This window comes from Pinus tabuliformis, chromosome 5_1 (genome assembly GCF_031772625.1).
Source record: "Pinus tabuliformis cultivar Carrire ecotype Pingquan chromosome 5_1, CPIR1, whole genome shotgun sequence".
In the NCBI taxonomy this organism is placed as follows: Eukaryota; Viridiplantae; Streptophyta; class Pinopsida; order Pinales; family Pinaceae; genus Pinus; species Pinus tabuliformis.
In genome coordinates this window covers 486,862,343-486,885,459 of record NC_142305.1, presented here as the reverse complement: position 1 = coordinate 486,885,459, position 23,117 = coordinate 486,862,343, and the positions used below count along the sequence as shown (strand labels likewise).

The 23,117-nt window shown below is 35.7% G+C and overlaps 1 pseudogene; it reads right to left on the bottom strand.

Moving 5' to 3' along the window:
* Window positions 1-4,966: 4,966 nt before the first annotated feature.
* LOC149165619 (iron-sulfur cluster assembly SufBD family protein ABCI8, chloroplastic-like) lies at window positions 4,967-17,893 on the bottom strand (annotated as a pseudogene).
* Window positions 17,894-23,117: the final 5,224 nt, after the last annotated feature.

The following is a 23,117-nucleotide window of genomic DNA, read 5'->3' as shown; positions in this document are numbered from 1 at the left end:
AAACCTTGAAATGTTGAAGGTGCATTGGTAAGGCCAAAAGGCATGAACAAAAATTCATAATGACCCTCATGAGTTCTAAATGCCGTTTTTGGAATGTCTTCAACCTTCATTCTGATTTGATGATATCTCGAACGAAGATCCAACTTGGTGAAGTAAATTGATCCATGCAATTCATCCAGTAATTCATCAATAACAGGAATAGGGAACTTATCTTTAATAGTGAGCTTGTTGAGCTCCCTATAATCCGGACACATGCGCCATGATCCATCCTTCTTGTGCACCAATACTACTGGAGCTGAGAAAGAACTTTGACTCGGTTGAATTATACCAGCCTCTAGCATTTCTGCAACCATACGTTCAATTTCACTTTTTTAGACATAGGGATATCTGTACGGCTTGATGTTTGGAGGAACACTTCCTGGAATCAGATGAATAGCATGATCATGATCACGCATAGGTGGGAGACCCTTGGGAGTCTCAAATACCTTGGAATGATTGTCCATGACTTTTTGGAGATCTGGAGAAATAGATGATTCCAATGTGGAAACATCTAGCGAGCATAATTGTGCAATTACACCTCTTTGCTCCTTTTTTAGAAGCTTTGTCATACCATGAGAGCTGATTATATTTCCTGGTTTCCTTGCAATACCCCTTAATTCAACTTCCTTTCCTTCCGTAGAAAATTTGATGAAAAGTTCTTGAAAATTAAAAGCTATTGTACCCAAGGATTGTAGCCATTGGACTCCTAGTACAACATCCGCACCTCCCATTGGAATGGAAAGCATTGGGCTAGTCAATACATATTCTCCCATGGATAGCTTTATATTATGGCACTTTCCAGAGCAATTTATTGTTCCTCCATTTGCAATCATCACTTGACACTCTGGTGCTGGATATAGGAAGCAATTCAATTCTTTTGCTACCCTACAATGAATAAAATTGTGGGTGCTTCCTGAATCAATCAACACTATTACCTTTTTCTTCTTGATTTGTCCTTCTATCTTGATGGTTTGAGGAGTGGAAATTCCCGCCAATGCATTACAAGATATGGTTGGATTTATTTGTTCTTTATCTAGGCTTTGTTCCTGAAGTATATCTTCTTCTTTTGACCTTTCTTGCTCCTTTTCTTCTTCCTCTTCACAATCTATGTAGAATAATTTCTTCTCAGCACACTTATGACCTTTAGTGTATTTGCTATCACAACTATAACAAAGCCCTTTTGCTCTTTTTTCTTCCAATTGTTGTGGTGTCAACCTTATAGGTTGTGGAAGACTAGGGGCAACAACACTTCCGTCTTTATAGTTGTGAGTGGTATGCTTCCTGGTTGCCATAATTTTGCTTTCCATTTTTCTTGCTAACCTGAATGCCTTCTCTAATGAATCAGGTTCCCAAAGGCGAACATCATGTTGGATATTATCCTTTAAAGACCCTATGAACACATCAATCCTATGCTCCTCTGGAATATCTTTTATCCTTATGTTCAATTTTTGGAACTCCTCAATGTGCTCCATTACTGAACCCTTTTGTTTGAGAGTTATCAATTGGCTAAAAAAAGTGTTGCTTTTTGTATCTTCATAATGTGCTATCAATTCTTCCGTAAAAATTGCCCAAGTGATAAATTGTTTACGAGAGCAAAGCCATTGATACCATACAAACTGATTTGGTTCCAAATATACAGTTGCCATACGTACCTTTTGTGCGCTTTGCACATTATTGAGATCGAAGAATTGCTCCATCTGTAATATCCATGTGGCGGGATCCTTGCCATCAAACTTCCTCATATCGATTTTTGGAATATGGTGATTCTTTGATCCAACATTAGTGTCTATGGAATCATGATTAACATTTCTTTTGTTCTCATCATGAGTTTCCTTTACTACCTTTTCACCATTAGTGACCCTTTCTTGTAGCAACTTCTTCAATTCTTCCATGTCTGTCTTCATATCTATCTTCAAATCTGCCATGTCTCTCTTCAAATCTGTCTTCGAATCATCCATCTTAGCTTCCATACCCTTTATCTTAGATTCCACGCCATTTATCTTAGATTCCATGCCACTTATCTTAGCTTCTGTTAGCTTTTGTGAGCGTGACATTTGTTGCACTTGTTCTTGTAATTTTGATATATCATGTAGCATTTCTTCCTCTTCTTCATGGGTCATGCTAGAGCTTTCAGGTTCCTTACTAGGTGTTTGCATTTTCTTTCCTCGGGGCATCAGTTACCGATAATAATGCTTTACTATGCCCTTTGAATTCCGTTAAACCAAGCTTACACAAAAATTTAAAAAAAAACTACACACCTTTTTTCACTTTATAGAAGCCTGATATTTAATCTGATGTATCTCTGTAATTTCGGATCATCCAATTCTGAAATTGCTACCTGTAGTAGCCTTCTGTGTCCTCTTTCCAATGCCACAAGTCTGAGCCAAATTGGATTCTCCAAGGAAGAGTTATGTGAAATCTCCCACAGTGACTTGTTTTTAGATTGGTTCAGTACAGCGAACTTGTACCACGTGCCACGAGTCACTGTTTCAACCTTTGAATCTAAAACACACCTACAAGAAACTAAAGTCCGTCCTCTTTCTGTAACTTCTTACGGAATTTCAATCCGATCCCCAGAGAGAAAGTTATGACGATTTTCCCCAGGTCACCTGTTTTGAAAGTAATTCAGGAGTCTGCAAAAAGACCAACTTCCTCAGATCATATATCCGCCAATATCGCGCGAAAAGCTATGAAATTTGGACCCAAGGTTCAGCGTGATTTCTTCTCAAATGGGTTTTTTTTGCGACTTCTGAAACATCACAAAAACAAAGTTATAGCGAAAATTCCACAATGACCTGTTTGGAGCAGCGAAACCCTAGAATCCAAAGCTCTGATACCAAATGTTATGAAACCAGCTCAAGAAAAGATAGAAAAGATAGATCAACGCCTTAGAATTCAGCCTCTTCGAGGGGGCAACCTCCTTTACATTACATAAATGAACAATTCTTGGATGATACAAATGACAAAACCTCCTTTCTATATATAGGAGTCTAGGGAGTCACAATATAATCCAGCCGACCTAACAATAATAATACAAAGCCACAAAAATAACAATAGAGGGATTCTATGGGGCATAGAAATAACAATATGGGGGTAATAGGGGCACAACAATATAAATAAGGGGTATAACTACAATAGTAATGGTGTAATCACTAGTATTATAGGGACCCAACATAAGTGTTGAGGAGTGCTAGGTATCTCTCATTAATATAATTGACAGAGCTTGATTATGTATTAAATAATATAGTTCCTATATACACTAGTGAAACTTTATTTAAATGAAATTTTCTAGATAATAAATCTAATAGAAATGAATCATGTGTTGACTCATAGGAAAATTATATCCTTATGACTTGAGGGAAATGATACACACTAATTACTTCTTAAAAAATTGACTGACTATTATAACGACTATGACCTTGGACACACTTAAAAAGACTCCACAACAATGGTCTTAAATCGTTATATTTTGACAAAAAAATTAGTAATAGGTACATAGCATCATCAAAAACTCATTGGAATAATCAATAATGATGAACATTTTTTGACCATCACCAAAAGTAACCAAAAGGAGCACTGGTGAGGGTCAACAAAATATCATCACTATAAGTGTCACCAAAAAGAGAATTAGTGATGGGCCTTTAACGACCCTCACCAAAAGTGTCACCAAAGAGAGAATAGTGATAGGCCTTTAACGACCCTCACCAAAAGTGTCATTGAAAATGGCTTTGGTGGCAAAAATTAAAGGACCATCACTATATACACTTACAACAATGATTTTTTAAAGACTGTCACCATATGTGACATTCGTGACAGACTTTAAAGGTTTGTCACATGCTTGAAGCATCATAAAAAACTCATTGGAATAATCAATGAGGTCGAACATTTATTTACCATCACCAAAACTAACCAAAAAGATCATTGGTGTCAGTCACTAAAAGATCGTCACTAGAAGTGTCACCAGAGAGAGAATTCATGATGGGCTTTTAACGACCCTCGCCAAAAGTGTCACCAAAGAGAGAATTAGTGACGGGCCGTTAATGACCCTCACCAAAAGTGTCATGGCTTTGGTGACAAACCTTAAAGGATCATCACTATATACATTTACAACAATGCTTTTTTAAAGACCGTCACCATATGCGACATTGGTGATGGACCTTAAAGGTCCATTACAGGCATGACCCTCACCAATGACCTTTTTTCTTGTAGTGATAGTTAAGAGATCACTTTGGAGAAGGACTTCTAGAAGCATTGGGATAGTAGAAATGGAATTAACTAGGAGGAAAATGAAGCACTTTAGTGGGTGCTCCAAAATATTTGAACGCAACTGAAAATGATTTTATACTCCCTCCACACATTTTAAAACAAAAACCATTCAACTGCATCTCATTTATTTTCCACCTTTCTGTAATATGTAATTCTTTGAGAAAGAATAGAGAATTCATAAATATTGTCATGAAAGAGGACTCTTCATAATCCTAATAAGTTGGGATCTAACAAATAAAAAATTTCATGTAGTGAATAAATCTTACATGGTAGATTTCAGTGATTAAAATGACAACTTTATTCTTAATCTCATTACAACAAAAATAAATTCAACCCTAACTAGTTGGGATCTAACAAATCAAGAATTTCATGTAGTAAAGTAAACTTACATGGTAGATCCCAATTATTTACAATGAAAACTTTATTCTTGATCTTATTACAACATAGATAAATTCAAGAGTACATACATATTTCCTTATTTGAGACAAACTTTGAACACATTCTGAGATTTCATAGAAATATAATGATACGATTTACCTGTAGGACATGAGAAATCTATCTACATCTAGCACCTGCCACTGGAAAATAGTGTTATTAAGACACTATCTCATGGCATTAGAATCATGTAGATAGATAGTGTTATAGAGATACATTGCAACACCTATTCAACACTACCTTCAAGCTTCAAATTCATCAATTGATTTACTTTAATAGAAAATTCTAGTGGGATTTCATTAAATACAACCCGACAAAAGCCGTTTATGATAGTTGTCATTGCCTTCTCTAGATCTATCCCCCTTTGGAAAGATAATAAATGATATTCCCCAATTTTTGAGGTACATATTCATGTTCAACATGGGCTATTAGGTTCTTCAGATGGAAAAGGTTGCAAATATTAGATGTATAATGGAAACAAGCATGCAATTCAAGGTTGCACCTAATGTCTCTCGGGTGAATATATTTAAAAAGTTGAAAAGTATGAAAAAAATGGAGTTGGAATATACGTCAGGGTAGATAATAATAGCTATGTGAAATATAACTTAACACTAACATTTTTTAATCTTCGATTAATAACTTAATACTCCACCAAAAATAGCATTGAATTGGTTCTTCACTAACCAAGGGGGAATTTTAAACCAGTTTGAAAATTCTTCCCCTGCCATATTTATGATATTTTTCATGTGGATTTAAGCTAGTGTAACGTAACTTCTACATATTTGACAATTTAAATGTAAATATTTTATTTTTGTGTGGATTTAAGCTAGTGTATTGTAACTTCTACATATTTGACAATTTAAATGTAAAATATTACCCAGATTGAAGTTATAAAATTAACATATGCACAATAAGATACAATATGCGTGAGTTATAATTAATATCATGTTTACGTGTTATACCAAGATAAAAAATTTCTCATCTCATTAACTCTTACCTTATATTTGGTGATGGATATAGCCTTTAGACTTATGAGCCATCCTCATCATGGATATATATTTTAAAAGCATCAACCATGTTTGTTATTTTATGTACGGTCAATTTAAATGGAAGTGCTCATAATTTTATTCAATACTATCTTCTACAACTGGAAATAAAATGATGTGGGGCTGGTGTTTCTAGTGATTTTCAAACTTGTTTTAATTACCTAAATGTGCCATATTTAAAATAAACAAGGGTGGTGTTTCTAGTGATTTTCAATCTTGTTGTAACTACCTAAATTTAGCCTATTTGAAATAAATACGGGTGGTGTTCCTAGTGATTTTCAAACTTTTTTAATTACCTAAATTTAGCCTATTTAAAGTAAATAGTTGCACTAACCATATTATCTTCAAGTTAGTAACTTTGCTTGAGGGCATCTTCATGAAATCTTTGAAAATTATGAAATATTAACAATATCTTGCACTAAATAGACAATGTTGGCATAAAATATCTTATTGTGTTTTTTTACTCTGTGTCACAAATTTATTGATATTTTATGATTCTTGGTTTCGATTTCCATGCTAAGACTCAATTCATCATGCCTGCTAAGATTTTTAGTTGTTCACACATCATATTCCTCACTTCTAATTGTATAAAAAACATAGAGTATGCACAATGACATGTAGTGACATGTGGGTGTCTATTTTACTCAATGATATGCTTGATTTTCTAACCCATTCCAATCCTACCGAAATGAAATTAAGAGAGAAAAGGACACAAGAAGGACTATCAATAAATGAAATTAGAGACTACAGAATGAAACTCAAATTGTACCTGAATGTAACAATAAGTATTTGCAGCTTCCTAGTCACCAATAAGCATCGAATAACACTGTGAAAAATTCCTTGCATTATGAGAATGTGGTTGCACGTGCACTAATCCTTTGTAGTAGTTCCTTGACTTGCCTATGGATATAATTTTAAAAAAAATCCTACTCCTGCAATTCTTCCCTATATGGATCATCTTTGTCGCCCCTTATTGGTAGTTATTTGTCAAGGCAACAGAATAGAACTCTCCAATTGCATCATCACCTTTCAAAACAATGCTTGAGTATTTCCAGGTGATTGTCGAACCAGTCTCTTCTTAGGTCCATGAAATCCTTGATTTATCTCCATCGCACAAACCTCTTTTCGTAATAAAATTATAAATCCCATGTCTACATTCCTTATCCCTGACATACCAATTATTTATAGTGGAATATTTTATCATTTCTCCCTCAGTGAAATAGAGATCCACTACTGTGGCATGGAGATGACTGGTATCATAAAATGGTGTAGTGCATCCTTCAATATATGTCACATAAATCCTCTCACCTCAGAGAACACCTCTCATCACAACAATAAGGATCCTCTCAAACTGTCGGGTATCCATCTCATTCATCCTTAAATAAGTGGATATTTCCATAGGTGACAAAGTGTGCTTGGGGATTTAATACAAGAAGCTATCACTAAAAAAACTTACAATGCATCATAATAGTTATCAGTAGGAGGAACAAACTTGCTAAACTACTTCCTAACTAAATCAAGATAATCCTAAATTACCTCTTATAACAAACAAAAGATAACCTCAACTTCCTATAGAGTCTACCTAATATGCATGGTAGAAATGAAAACACAGTAAAAAAAACATCTACAACAATGTTGGTCAATCTCGTCTTCTAGCCATGGGCATGCCCAACTTTTGAAAAGTATTAAGTAGGTCAGGGTCCACCTCATCCAGGCTCCTCTTCTTATTCTACTCTCTCTCTTTTTAGGTTCAAAATAATAGCAAAGATCTTCTAAATTGATGGGTGGGTAAACTTTATTAGACCACTTGGGTTCTTCCATTTTTAATCATTGTTTGTAAGCATTGAGTCTAAAGTGCAAAATCCATTCAGGTTCCTTCTTTTTAGCTGAAATTAACCTAAGCTTCGGTGATCCAGATTTAAACAAGAACGCAAAAAATTACAGAGATAACCATAAACACAGAGATGCAGCGGAAATAATACTTCATTTCATTAATGTAAAATACTGAAATATGCTTACAAACAGCAATGGAAATAAACCAGCTAGGGCAATGGTAACTTATCTATGAGAAGAGATGTGGCGGCTACATGCCTCTGAACTGTGTTACAATGAGGCTCAAAGGCCTATTTATTGTTGAGAAATAATGGAAAACCCTAACCATCCAAAAACCTAACCCTAGAAGATGAAACGCCAAACTGTGGGCCCCGTTTGGATAAATTTGTTACATCAACTTCCCGAGGTCGTAACTTTGGCATACGATCTCTGTTTGACACGCAAAGTATCTCGTTAGAAAGATCTATCCGAGAAATACAACTTTGGGAAGAGAATCAATAATCCATGGACCCATGTTGCTCCTAGTTTTCCCAAAAAATGTCGTTTAGGGCCTCAAAACGACTCCGGAAGTTCAGGACCCGAAAAACTGCTAAAAATAGTAAACTATGCTACAATTAAGGAAACCGAAAAGCTGAACAAAACAATGGTGGGGGTCTAGGTGGACTTGGTAGGTAGCCACCAATATCCACCTGGATCATTCCTCCCCCCTTACGAAGTAATTGTCCCCATTGTGTTGAGTTCCTCCATGAGATGAGGAAACTTCTGCTGAACTTGGTCCCTGGTGAACCACTTGCCCTGGTGAAGGAGTTGGCCTGCTTTGAAAACTCAATATAGTTGGATATTCTATTGGCGAGTGTGCTTGATCTGTGTGTCCATGATCCGATCAGTTGTAGCTTGTTCCATGCAATCTGGATTTAACTCTGTGGGTGTGAGATGTTCTGCAATGTCGGATGTGTCTAGTAATGGTGGAAAGTATGGCCGAAGGTGGTCCACATTGAACACTGGGTGCAGGCCAAGGAATGGAGGAATGTTGAGCTCAAATGAATTGTCTCCCATAGCCTTGGTAATGGTGTAAGGGCCATATAGGAGTGGTCTAAGTTTCTGATAGGCTTTGATAAGGCACTTCTTTTGTAAATGCAACCAGACTTTGTCGCCCCCCTGAAACTTGCGTGGCACCCGATGTTAATCATGTTGCTGCTTGTACTTGGCATTTGATTTCTCCAAAATGTCATGGAACTACTAGAAAATATGTTGGATGTGTTCAATTAAGATGTTTGCCTTATCTATTTCAGACTGGACATGAGCCAAATCTTCGTGCGTAGCTAAAAATGGTGTGGCCACATCAATGGGACATAGTGGCTAGAATCCCAAGCCCACCTGAAAAGGGCTATGGCCAATCAAGCTATGGAGAGCTCGTTGTAGCTGTGCTGAACATAGGGGAGGCTCTCATCCCATGTGCATGGATGCTTTGAGTTGTACATGCACAGAATGTGTACAATCATCCTATTGACAACCTCTGTCTGGCCATCAGTTTGAGGATGGAAGGTTGTGAACTTAGTGAGTTTGGTGTCGAGCATCAACCAAAGACTAGACAAAAATGTATCGAGGAACCTGTTGTCCCGATCTGAGATGATAGACTTCGGGATCCCAAAGTGTAACCACACCCGTTCAAAGAAGAGTTTAGTAGTGGCTTCTGCTATGATATTCTTCATGTAAGCAACCATAATGGCCATCTTCGAGAACTTGTCGACGACCACCAAAACATAGTCGTTTCCATGCTTAGTGGAAGGAAGGCCTAACATGTAATCCATGGAGATGGATTCCCAAGGATGACTAAGGGTAGGAAGCTGGGTATAGAGGCCTTGCTTCTTGATGGTCGATTTGGCAATGGCACAAGTAGTGCATGATCTGATGTACTTCCCAACATCCTGTCGAAGATTTGGCCAATAGAAATACTTCTGCAGTACTTCCACCATTTTCTCGACCCCGAAATGTCCAGCAGCTCAACTATAGTGTGCTTCCCAAATCATCTTGGCATGCTCGCTTGAAAGAACACAAAGGTGACCCAAGTGGAATAATAGGGAATCCTGGAGGTGAAAATCTAGAACATGATGACCCTCCAAGAGTGTCTGGTATGTGTGGCCAAATTCGAGGTCGCTTTTGTAGAGAAGTGGCCAATCAAAAGTTTCATGCCCACAAGAGTTGAGCATAGTGGTTAACACCATGATCGGTGGTTGACTGAGGCAATCTACAACATTATTGGTGCTACCCTTCTATACTTGATATTCAAATGAAACTGTTGCAGGTATGTGGACCACTTCTGATGGCGAACATTTTGTAATTTCACTTGGGTCTGTATGAACTGCAGGGGTCGATGGTCTACGTGGATGACCGTTTCCTTCCCCAAAATGTAATGCTTCCATTGTCGGTAGGCCTGCACAATGGAATACATCTCTTTTTCATAAGTGGGATACTTTTGTACTATGTCTGAAAGTGTCTCACTATGATATGCCATTAGATGCCCATGTTGAGTAAGGACTGCCCCAATACCATAGTTAGAGGCATCTACCTCGACCTCAAATGGTTGTTGCAAGTCTGGAAATGTGAGCACTGGTGCCATGCAAAGGCGATATTTCGACTCCATGAATGCCTTCTATTGAGATTCAGAACAAAATAATTTTGCTTTCACTCCTCCCTTGGTGACTTGACTCAAGGGCCAAGTGATATGAAAAAATCCCAAAACAACCCTGCGGTAGAAGTTGGCAAGACCTAGAAAGCTGTGGAGCTTTGTCAGAGTGGTTGGAGATGGCCAATCTCGAATGACTTGGATCTTAGCTAGATCCACATGCACCCCCTGTTCATCAATAATGTATCCGAGAAACTGAACCTGGGTCATGCCAAAAGTGCATTTCTCCAGATTGGCACATAACTTGTGTTGCCATAGTGTTTGGAGAACCTGTCGGATGTGGTGGAGGTGCTCCTCCCAACTTTGGCTGAAGATCAGGATGTCATCCAAGTATACCACTACAAATGAGTTGGTGAATGGTTGCAAGATATCATCCATTAGTCTCATGAAGGTTGCAGGAGCATTCATTAATCTGAAAGGCATAACCAACCATTTGAAAAGGTCCTCGTTGGCTTTGAAGGCAGTCTTCCACACATCAGAGGGTTTGATTGGTACTTGGTGATATCCTGAATTCAAATCGATCTTACTGAAATATCTTTCCCCCTTCAATTGGTCCAAGAGGTCATCAATCCGTGGGATCAGGTACCTATTATAGATAGTGATCTTGTTCAGCACCCGATAGTCAATATAGAGTCTCCAAGTCCCATCCTTCTTCTGTACCAATATGATCGGGCTCCCACAGGGTGATGAACTCGAATGGAGTGACCTTTCTGTAGTAGCTCTCGAATCTGCCTCTTGATTTCATCATTCTCTAGAATGGAGTGCCGATAGATTGGTCCATTGGGCAGCGGTGCACCTGGGGTCAGATCGATGGAGTGCTTGAACTGACAATGCAAAGGAACCCCTGCGAGGGAGGTGAAGATGTCCTCGTACTCCTCCACTACCTTGTCCATCTGTAGTTGTCATGTGAAGGGGACCTATCTCGAGGTCGTGGCAACTGTATTCTTCTTTTCTTGAGGGCGTATCATCAGGAAAACAAATTCCTTAGTTTTGGAAATGAGCTTACTGCATTGTTTTGTAGTAATCAAAGAGATGGGGGTAGGCGGTGCTACCTCTAGTATCCTGTACAATTTATTTCTGAAAATAACAATAACAACACGGGGCCTTGATTCATACATATCTTATTGCTTCAATAAGTATGGTTTTCCTAATAATACATCACAAACTTGGGGAGCAATGTCACACAATACCTCATTTGTGAAGGGCTTGATGTTGTATGGAAGTGACATTGTTGGCTCATGCAAAGATCCCGTCCTTGGTGAAGCCACCCGATGGTGTACGGTTGTGGCTGTGTTGTAGTCAGTAAGCCCAGCCGCTTCACGACCTCTGCTGAAATGAGGTTCTTTTGGCTCCTGCTATCGACAATGAACTGTAGCGGGGAGCCCTTTACCCACATCTGGGAGTGGAAGAGATGCTCCTCCTCCTATGGATCTTTGTGTTCCTCCTTCTAGATCTTCGTGGTGGCAATGGTGGAGTTGGGATCTACATCGATAATCTGCTTCCCTTTGTCATTCCCCTTGTCGAGTTCTGAATCAGAGTCAGAACATGCATCTGATTCTAAAACCTTTAGCTTGACCACCAGTGACTGCTTGGCCCGACACTCACTTGTGTTGTGAGTGGAGCTCTTATGGAACTCACACCACTTTTCTGTGTCCTTTTTCTGCTTCACGGTGCTGTTCTTTGCTTGCAGATTTGGCAGGCTGTCTTGGGCCACCTCGCCTTGGATTTGTCCTTTGTTCTACGGTTTGAGGGCACCTTTCCCTTGCTTCAGATTCACAGATCTAAAGTCTCGCCTCTTCTATTTAAACTTTTGCCCAACCTTGACGGCATATTGGTATGTCGTGCCGAGCGAGGGGATGTTCAGGAATTCTATTTCATCCTGGATGTACTTGTGCAGGTAGCCATAGTATTTGAGTACCAAATGCTGCTCTGAATCCTTGATACCCAACTTTGTGCGAAGGGTATGGAAAATATTGGTAAACTTCGGCACGTCTTGGTCCCTTCCCTGCCGCAGCGTGGTCCACTTTATGTATTGATCCTCATAGCTTCCGACAGGGTAGTACTACTCCTTGATGGCATCTTGGAATGAATCCCAAGTGGGTGCGCCTAAAAATAGGGAGCTTGTGCTTTCACCCTTCTACTTGCAGTAGGTTTCCCACCAGTCCTTGACGTGGGGGGCTGCTTTGAGAAGAGCGAAAATAATCCTTTCCCGACTGGAAAAATCATGAATAGAAAATAACCCTATAGCAGATTTAACCATTTATCGACGGCATCTGTGTCTATTTGACCCTTGAATATAGGGATTTCAAAATTAACTTGTACCTTATACAGTGTGGCGTTTCCAGAGTAGCTGTTGGAAGTCGATGCATCACCCCTAGGTAGCCACTAAAGGATCTGGGCAAAGCTATCCATCATCACGTTCCTTTATTTCTCAAGGGCTTCTTCGAGCAAGATTTTGATAGTATCTCCTGCCCCCTCATCTTTCTTTTCATCCTCCATGGGAAGCCATCGGGATTTGCAAGGCTAGACTTGCAAAGGTTCGACTAGTTCAAGCCCTAACTCCTTATATCCTAACCTCGTTGGGGACATGCAAAGAAAAACAGAGAAATAGCAGACCGCTCTGATACCACTAACCCAGATTTAAACAGGAATGCAAAAATTACAGAGATAACCATAAACACAGAGATGCAGTGGAAATAATACTTCATTTCATTAATGTAAAATACTGAAATATGCTTACAAACAACAATGGAAATAAACCGCCCACGGGGCTTTGGATTGACGGTGAATGGGTGCGCTGTTAAGGCACTCCTTGCGATAGGTCACCGATTCAAATCCCCCGTGGGTACTTAGTTTAGTCTTAATTAGAAAAAAAGGAAAAAAAAACAATGGAAATAAACCAGATAGGGTGATGGTAGCTTATCTCTGAGAAGAGATGTGGTGGCTACATGCCTTTGAACTATGTTACAATGAGGCTTGAAGGCCTATTTATTGTTGAGAAACAATGGAAAACCCTAACCATCGAAAAACCTAACCCTAGAAGATGAAACGCCAAATTGTGGGCCCCATTTGGGTAGATTGGTACATCAACTTCCCGGGGTCGTAACTTTGGCATACGATCTCCATTTGATGCGCACAGTATCTCCTTAGAAAGATCTATCTGAGAACTACAACTTTTGGAAGAGAAACATCTATCCATGGGCCCATGTTTCTCCCAGTTTTCCCAAAAAGACGTCTTTTAGGGCCTCAAAATGGCTTCGGAAGTTCAGGACGTGAAAAATTGCTAAAAATAGTAAACTGTGCTACAATTAAGGAAACTGAAAAGTTGAACCAAACAATGGTGGGGGTCCAGGTGGACTTGGTAGGTGGCCACCAATATCCACCTTGATCATTCAGAGAGTTGTAAGGTTTAATGGATCTAAGTATATTCTACTTAAAATATAGTAACATGGTTTAAAATCGTAGGAATTGAGATTAGAATATAAGGATGAAACAGAAAAGATTTTATGTTTATGATTACATGAAATTTTAATTTCACATAACAAAGTTTGAGGAAGGTCTAGTATTTGCATCCTACCAAGAAATTTTCTTGCATCACTCGAGACCTTTGAATTTGGGCATGGTAGATTCCATTACACAAAGAATCAACCACTAAAAAAAGGTGAAAAGAAAAAATAAAACTTCATGCGTTCTGACCCTAGAAAAGTTAGGGAGGAGCAAACTAATATATACAATAAGTACATGCAAAATACTTACTTGTCCATTGTATTTTGATGAATTGTTGGCTGCAATCAAGATTTGCATTATCATAATCATTAAACCCTTTGTACAATAAGGACATGAAAAATGCTTCCTTGTGCATTGTCTTTTGATGAATTGTTGGTTGCAATCAAGATCTACATTATCACAATAATTAAACCCTCAACTCTAGAAGAAATTTATGCTTTGATCATATAAACCTTCGAAATTGTTACCCATAAGAACAAAAATCATCTTTAGTAAAAAGGAAGAACTCTCCAGAGTTCGAATTCATACCCATGTACAAATGGCCAAAATCTCCATGCCCAATGACCTTGCCCTTCCTCGATCTAATTGTTGATGCTCTCCTAAGGTGTTTCCCATGCAAACTCCATCTAGGGTTCAAATCCCATGAAATCCATAGATCACATTGATGGTCTTCATTCGTCTGGAATTTCCATGCAAATATCAATAAGACAGAGAAAAATGCACTGCTATATTGTGATGTTGTAATATGTGAATATTTTATTTGAACCTAGCGCTAAAGTGGAAATGAAATAGAAAATAAATTTTTATAATGGAAAAAATAAAAGAAATATTTATAATATAAAATAAAATATATAAATTTCAATTGGGTTAAATGATTTATTTTTAAGAAGAATTTGTTATTTTTGTGTAAGACTCTAAATTAAAAAGAACAAGAAGAAGTTAAAAATGATATTGGGACTAGGGTAACATTTAAATATGGCTTCAATTAATAATAAAAAGTTAAACTAATAAAAATAATAAAATTCAATTTGTTATATTTCGATTTTTTTATTAACTTGTGAATAGACTTTGTTACAATACCATGGCTTATCAATACTACAAGCCCAAAAACCATAACTTATTTCACAACCAAAATATTTTATAACAATATGACAAACCATAACTTATTTCACAACCAAAATGTTTTATAACAATATGACAAGATTCTTAACGATGGATAATCACCCCCACATTACAATAGATATTATTAACTTGTAAAAAATATCCTTTGTTACAATACCATGGATTTTCAATACCACATGCCCAAAAAACATAAATTATTTCACAATAAAAATATTTATAACAATATGGTAAGATTGTTAACCATGGATATTCACCTTCACTTTACCATGGATATTAACTTGTAAATCGGCTTCGTTACAATACTATGGGCCAATACCATGGCTTATCAATACCACGTGCCAAAAAACCATAACTTATTTCATAGTAAAAATATTTTATTTTAATTTAATTTTAAAATGTTTTTTTAATTGAATATAAAAGGGAAAATGTTAGAATTTGAGATATGTTTAAACCCTCTATCCTCACAACTACTAAAAATTTTCCCATAGAAATTAAATTAAGGTTTTAATAAAATTAAGCTAAGATGGATCTATATATATATATATATATATATATATATATATATATATATATATATATATATATATATATATATATAATCGGCATAGATCCATCTTAGCTAAGGATCCAAGGGATAGATTAAATATAGTGCATGATTTTTTTTTTTAAATTCATTATTTTTTTTTCTTTGACATGATTGATCCAAAATATAGGTTTAATATTTTACAACCAATTAAGTTTTTTAATTTAGATAATTACTTAAACACAATACAATGTGATCAAATTTAAGAGAGAGTTGGGGAGGGGGAAGAGAGAGGGAGGGAGACAATGAAAATGTTGGAAGGCAGATAGAGAGAGAAAGAGAGAGTGATGGGTGGAAGAGAGAGTGAGGTGGGAGAGAGGGAGTGAGAGGAAGGAAGAGGGAGGGGGGAGAGAGAGAGAGAGAGAGAGAGAGAGAGAGAGAGAGAGAGAGGGAGGGAGGGAGGGAGGAAAGAACAAAGATATAGAGAGACAAAGGTGGAGAGGGAGAGGAGTGAGAAGGGAGAGATGGAGAGAGAGTGAGGGAGAGAGGAGACGATAGAGATATGGAGAGAAGGGGAAGGGAGATAGATGGAGAAGGATAGGGAGGGGAGGATATAGTGATAGAGTTGGATGGAAGATAGAGAGAGAGGGAGAGTGATTTGGGGGTGCGAGATAGAGGGAGGTGGGAGATAAGGGACAGAGAGGAAGGAAGATAGATATGAGGGGAGAGAGATGGAATTGGAGGGGGCAGGAGAGGGAGGGAACAAGAAAAACATAGAGGGAGAAAGGTGCAAAGAGAGAGGGGGTGACAAAGGAGTCATGGAGAGAGAGTAAGGGAGAGAGGAGAGCGGGAGGGAATAGAGAGAAGGATATAGATAGATAGGGAGAGAAGGGGAAGAGAGAGATAGATAGAGAAGGGGAAAAGAGGGAGAGAGTGTGTGTTTATGTTTGTTGGGTGAGATAGAGAGAGGGAATAATAAAAAGACACAAATACAAACATAGATATTATATAGTATTATATAACCAACCGAGATCCATATTAACCCTATAACTATAAAGTGTGGAGAGGGATCCAATCTCTCGAGGGGCAAACATTTCCTCAAGTTTTGCACTAGAGAAAAAAAGTTTGCACCTTGAGAGATTGGATCCCTCTCGACGCTTGATAGATTCGGGGTTAAGATGGATCTAGGTCAGTTAATATGAAATTAAATTTGTTTTTATTTGATATTATAGTCTTAAAAAATAAAATTTCCCTTCAAATTAATTTCAAATTGGAACTAGATCCAATTAGATTCAATGAATAGATATTCTAAAAATACATAAAATATTTTTTTTATTAAAAAATATATTTTAAAAATTACAAATTATTATAGATAAGTAAGGAAAAGTTGGCTCACCTATACACCATGTGAGGATGAAGAAGTGTTTAAGGAAGGATAACCTTTCAATCAATATTTAAGAGCCTTTCAATCCCCTATCACTTGTAAGTTTAGACTACTTGACAAAATTTAGATGACTAACATAAAAAAAAAAATTCATATTATTGTAGTACTTGTTAGGTAGTTGTATTTTTGTTCTTAGACTAAATTAGTCATTCATGTTAGTCATTTTTAGTTATTACTTATTAGCTAGTCTCATATTTTAACCCACGCCTAAATTAGTCATTTATGTTAGTCGTTTTTAGTTTGGTCACTTACGATTGCTCATTTTTTGTAGTATTTCACTTGGAAAAGCTATGGTGACTAAAAGTTTTAGTCACCTAGTCACTAATTTCTCATTTTCTACTAGTGACACATTTTACATTTTGCATTAATCAAGTTGCATAACATGTTTCACATAAAAATTTGCATCTATAATGCATATGTAGATATCTTGATATATCAACAAAAATACAATCAATGCTTGCAAAGGATTCCATAACTCTGAAATTGATGTAAGCCCATCACATGCTATAAAAAGGGGGCACATTTCCCATTTATATATTAATCATCTCCTTTATCATCATCATCTAATGGAGGGCCTCATGCTAGGGGCATGAGTTTCCTTCGGCTAAGTATCTCGTACCATGGATAGCTATAACTACCTTCCTTAAAATCAAGTTCCAATTTGATGACACCCTAGTAAATGCAATCACATCACAATCCTTAAGATTCTATAATATAGGCTTGATACTCCATGAAATAATTGGTCTAATTGGTATCAAAAATCATCCACCACCTATTGATCCAACATATTTACATTTCCCCTTTGTCTTTCTCCCATGGGGTTCAAGTTTCCGTGCTCAACCTGAGCTCATCAATTTGCTTGTTCTACCAGTCTCACTAACACTATATTTGAACACACATATAATGAAATTTTAGGACCACATATTGCAATATTCTACTCTAAATATATAACTGCAAAAAATTTACACAATAACTTACCACTTGGACCCCATGCTCACCTATGTGGCACAAGAAGCTCTAAATCTCTTTAGTAGTTCATCCCCTCATAAGGATAGTCCTTAATTCAAATCAACAATTTATCCTAGTGAGTAAATAAGTTAGAGGAAAACACATTATGCATGGCACTACCTCCTCCTTGTTTGAGTAGATTATCCATTTATGCATCCTTGGCTCATTGAGATTCACATCTCTAATATGCACATTAGGATGGAGGCCCTCAAAATATTCTCAAGGAAGAATGAATATAACCACGTCCCAAATGAAAAATTACCCCTATAATTGTACAATAAGAGGTCATATATTATTACATAACTATCAAAAACATATGGATCCACCTATAATAGCTCCCCACTATTACACACTCCATGATAATATTCAATCCCCTTAATATCCTAGTGGGTATGACTCACCATAATTGACACCAATGCTACTGTAATTATTCAAATTTCTAGCAATTTGAGATTAATTATTTTTATGGATCCATCTTTAACCTTATCATTTTGATTATTATGGGCCTCTAGGAGATACTCCAGCTTCCTCCCATGAGAAATCATAGGTAGTGTATCTTAGAGAGTCACTTCTACTAGCTTCCTTTGTATCATAAAACTACTTACTGCTAGATCCTAATACTCAATAATGTGAAAAAGGATATCTTCTCCCACCATCATTAGTGGATTCTCAATGTATTTGAGAAACTTGTGGCATGTGAATGCCCCTCATATTACCTAGCCTTTTCTTATTACATATGGATAACATTGTAAAGCTTTCCATACCTACACATGACCAACATTTTCTCAATATCTTTTCACATACCAACCTCTTTATCAACATTAATGTAGATAGCCAATTTATTGCACTCCTAACATATAAATTGCACCAAAAACCCACATAGTCCTAATGTTGCTTCCCCCTTAGTTTTCTATGTTGTGACACTATAACCACTAGTACAAAATGACTAATTAGTTACTAAAAAACAACTAAAATTTGCATATAAACGACCATTTTTCAGTTGATGACCAATAATAGCTAATTTACAGTATCTTATAATGCGACCAAATTTTAGTCATTTTTAGCTTAGTTATTAATTGGTTTCCTCAATTTTACCATCTAGTAGTATATTTAGTCATAAATTTGGTCATTATTTTTTCATTGGTTTAGTCATTAATTGTCGCAATTAATGACCAAATATACAACAAAATATATTACTATATGAATCCTCAAAAAAACCAATTAATGACCAAAGAAATATGACCAAAATGTTGGTCGTGTTATAAGATACTGTAAATTAGCTACTAATAGTCATATATATGCAAATTTTAGTCATAATTTGAAACCAATTAATGACCAAAGAAATATGACTAAATTTTAGTCATGTTATAAGATACTGTAAATTAGCTACTAATAGTCGTATATATGCAAAATTTAGTCATCATTTTAATAAAAAAATTATCACTTGTAGTAGTCATTTCTCTTTTTTAGTATTTTCATATTCATTATATAAACGACTGATTTAGTATTTTCTATTCATTTAATTTAATTCCATTCATAGTCATTATAAACAACTAATTTAGTCATATATTCATTTTATTCGTGTTCATCATTAATTAATATAAACTACTAATTTAATAGTTTTAGATTGATTTTATGTGTTCATTATTAATCAAATTAAATTAATTTGTATGATTTTGCGACTAAATTTTAAAAAAATGCAATACAATGTACATGTTTATCTAATATGATAACACAAAGTTACATATGCTAATTACAAGACTAAATAATATCAAGTGCAAATAAAAATAATTTCAATCATATAAATTTTATTATATAAAATATCAAGTATTACAATATGAGTTTCCAACTTAATATCGGTTGGACTACAATTTATACATTGAAATATTGTGTAGGCTTGACCAACAGTCTCTATGAGTGTGTCTTATGCAAGATATTGGCTCTAAGGGTATCACTAGATAGATTATCTTCTCTTTCTCATTTTGCATTTGTCACTCCAATGTTATTGTTCTCCTCTTTCGTCAATCGCTGATTCTTACCATAAATATTGAGTTCCTCTTGTGAAAATGAAAGAAGATACAATGCAGAGTATAAGACATGAAAGACGATGAATACTTGAATATAAAATAAAGTAGAATGTAAAAGATTTATACGACGTACAGCTCAACATTCAATAGTGGCCACTATGCGGCTAGATGATCTGTATAAACAAAGCAAATAAAACATGACCATAGAAAATAACACCATAGGAACTTACTATTCAACCTTCAACAAAACCTTAGGCACAATCATACCAACTAAGTTACATGTTAAAAATATCAGGAAATAGATAACTTGTGAAAACAAATGGAAAAAAAAGATCAATGTAAAAAATATCCTTATTGCTTGTTCTAAAAGAGTCATGTTCCTTAAATTTGGATATTATTTTTCCCACAGTAAAAGTTCCTCGCTATTATGACCTATGTTCTTAGGATCATGAGATTGATCCAACATCATATTGGATTATGGAGACAAAATGATTCAACTTTCCAAGATGAGTACCTCACTTGGTTGAATGAAGGTGCTAGCTGTGAGTAGTGTCAAAACCTTAGGGAAGAAGAACACTAAGGCCTAAGAAAATATATCACCACTTGTCCACTGAAAGAAAAAATTTCAATCCCACAATGGCCTATGGGAGTACATTTCGTTGGATATATATCACACTCTCAGATATGATTGTCCAATACAATGAGAATTTCACATATATTGTCACAATGCCCCTCACAGTCAAATCCTATACTTGTGTCCTATAATATTAATCATATTGTATTATTTAATTATAAATTATGACTATCAATTAATTATTAATTTGAATAATTAGTCTGAAATTGCATTTTAAGTATTTCTTTATACATGAAAATATTCAGCAAAAAAAAAAGGTACTTTTTGTGACTAGTTAACTTCGAGTGAATCTAAATACATAAGAAAATATGGCGCCTTGGTGTTTCTCTAGCAGTTATCTGCTCATTGTATCAATTTCACCCATGTCCTCTACTGCTTTTGGTGAATTCCTCTTTGATGATGTCCAATGCCAATGCAATGGATAATTATCCTCAATGTTTTTCTAAGCCAAAGGGAGTATACACAAGTAAAAACCAAAAAGTAGCCTCAAATATATTATTGGGGGCCAAAATGCAGTAATTATATGATAAGCCAAGAAACACTGCACGTTATTAATCTTCCATTTAATATTGATTAATAATTTCTTTGCATGATCATGTAATACTAAAGTGTCAAATAGGTAGATTTAAAGTTAGTCATCCATTAATATCACCTTTGAGAGTGCTTAGTAGTTAATACTTCCTATTACACACACAGTAGATCACCAACTTCAAGAATAGAAATGTAAACACAACAAAAATGAAATTAAAAGAATTGCTAGGAAGTCAAATGCGACTAATCTTGAGTCAAGAAAATACCAAGCCCTTCACATTAGCAAGGCATTATTGGGCACTAAAACATAAGATCCTTCCATTGCATCATTTTCACCTTTTCATTAATTTCTTTAATTGAGAGCATAAATTTCAAAAGAAAAAAAAATTCATTGAAAAAGGTCTCAAAATCCTAACAAATGTTCAAGTGATTGTCGTATCAATTAAGCAGAAGGTAATTGTTCGATATGCTTTTAACTTGAGGAATATATTGAAGAATATGAAGCTTTCTCATCCCTTGCTCCTAATCAAATTGTAATCCGTGGGTTCTAATCAAGTAATCGATTTCCCTCCAATATCTTTAAGAGATCACTTTGGAGAAGGACTTCTAGAAGCATTAGGATAGTAGAAATGGAATTAACTAGGAAGAAAATGAAGCACTTTAGTGGGTGCTCCAAGGAATACAATTAACTAGGAGGAAAAAGAAGCACTTTAGTGGGTGCTCCAAAATATTTGAACGCAACTGAAAATGATTTTATACTCCCTCAACACATTTTAAAATAGAAACCATTTAGTTGCATCTCATTTATTTTCCACCTTTCTGTAATATGTAATCCTTTGAGCAATGAAAGAGAACTCTTCATAATCCTAATAATTTGGGCTCTAACAAATAAACAATTTCATGCAGTAAATAAATCTTACATGGTAGATTTCAGTGATTAAAATGACAACTTTATTCTTAATCTCATTACAACAAAAATAAATTGAACCCTAACTAGTTGGGATCTAAAAAATCAATAATTTCATGTAGTAAAGTAAACTTACATGGTAGATCCCAATTATTTGCAATGACAACTTTATTCTTTACCTTATTACAACATAGATAAATTCAAGAGTACATACATATTTCGTTGTCTGAGTCAAACTTTGAACACATTCCAAGATTTCATAAAAATGTAATGATACGATTTACTTGTAGGATATGAGAAAGTTATTAACATCTAGCACCTGTCACTAGACGATAATGTTATTGAGACACCATCTCATGGCATTAGAATCATGTAGATAGATAATTTTATAGAGATACCTTGCAACACCTATTCACACTACCTTCAAGCTTCAAATTCATCAATTGATTTACTTTAGGAGTAAATTCTAGTGGGATTTCATTAAATACAACCCGAAAAAATCCATTTATGATAATTGTCATTGCCTTCTCTGGATCTCTCCTCCTCTAGAAATAGAATAAATGATATTCCCCAAATTTTGAGGTACTTGCTTCATGTTCAACATCAACTATTGGGTTCTTCATGTGGAAAAGGTTGCAAATATTAGATGTATAATGGAAACAACCATGCAATTCAAGGTTGCTCCTAAAGTCTCTTTCTTAGGTGAATTATAAAACACCATCTACTTAAAACATGATATATGGTAGTAACAAAAACCTACCCAAGATCCCACTTAATAATTCAAAATGTTGCAAAGAGGAGATGCCTTAAACTATATCAACTATTTAATTGAATAATCACACTAAAATAGAAAAATCTTTAAAATGTTGTGAAGTGTGAAAAAAATGGAGTTGGAATATTATAGTTATGTCAAGGTAGATATAGATATGTAAAATGTAACTTCTATATAAAAAATGGAGTTGGAATATTATAGTTACGTCAGGGTAGATATAGCTGTGAAATGTAACTTCTATATAACATTTTAAATATCAATTTTTAGTCATTTAAGAGATTAACATTTTTTAATCTTCGGTTAATAAATTTTTTTTCCTGAAGCAAGAGATGGTCCT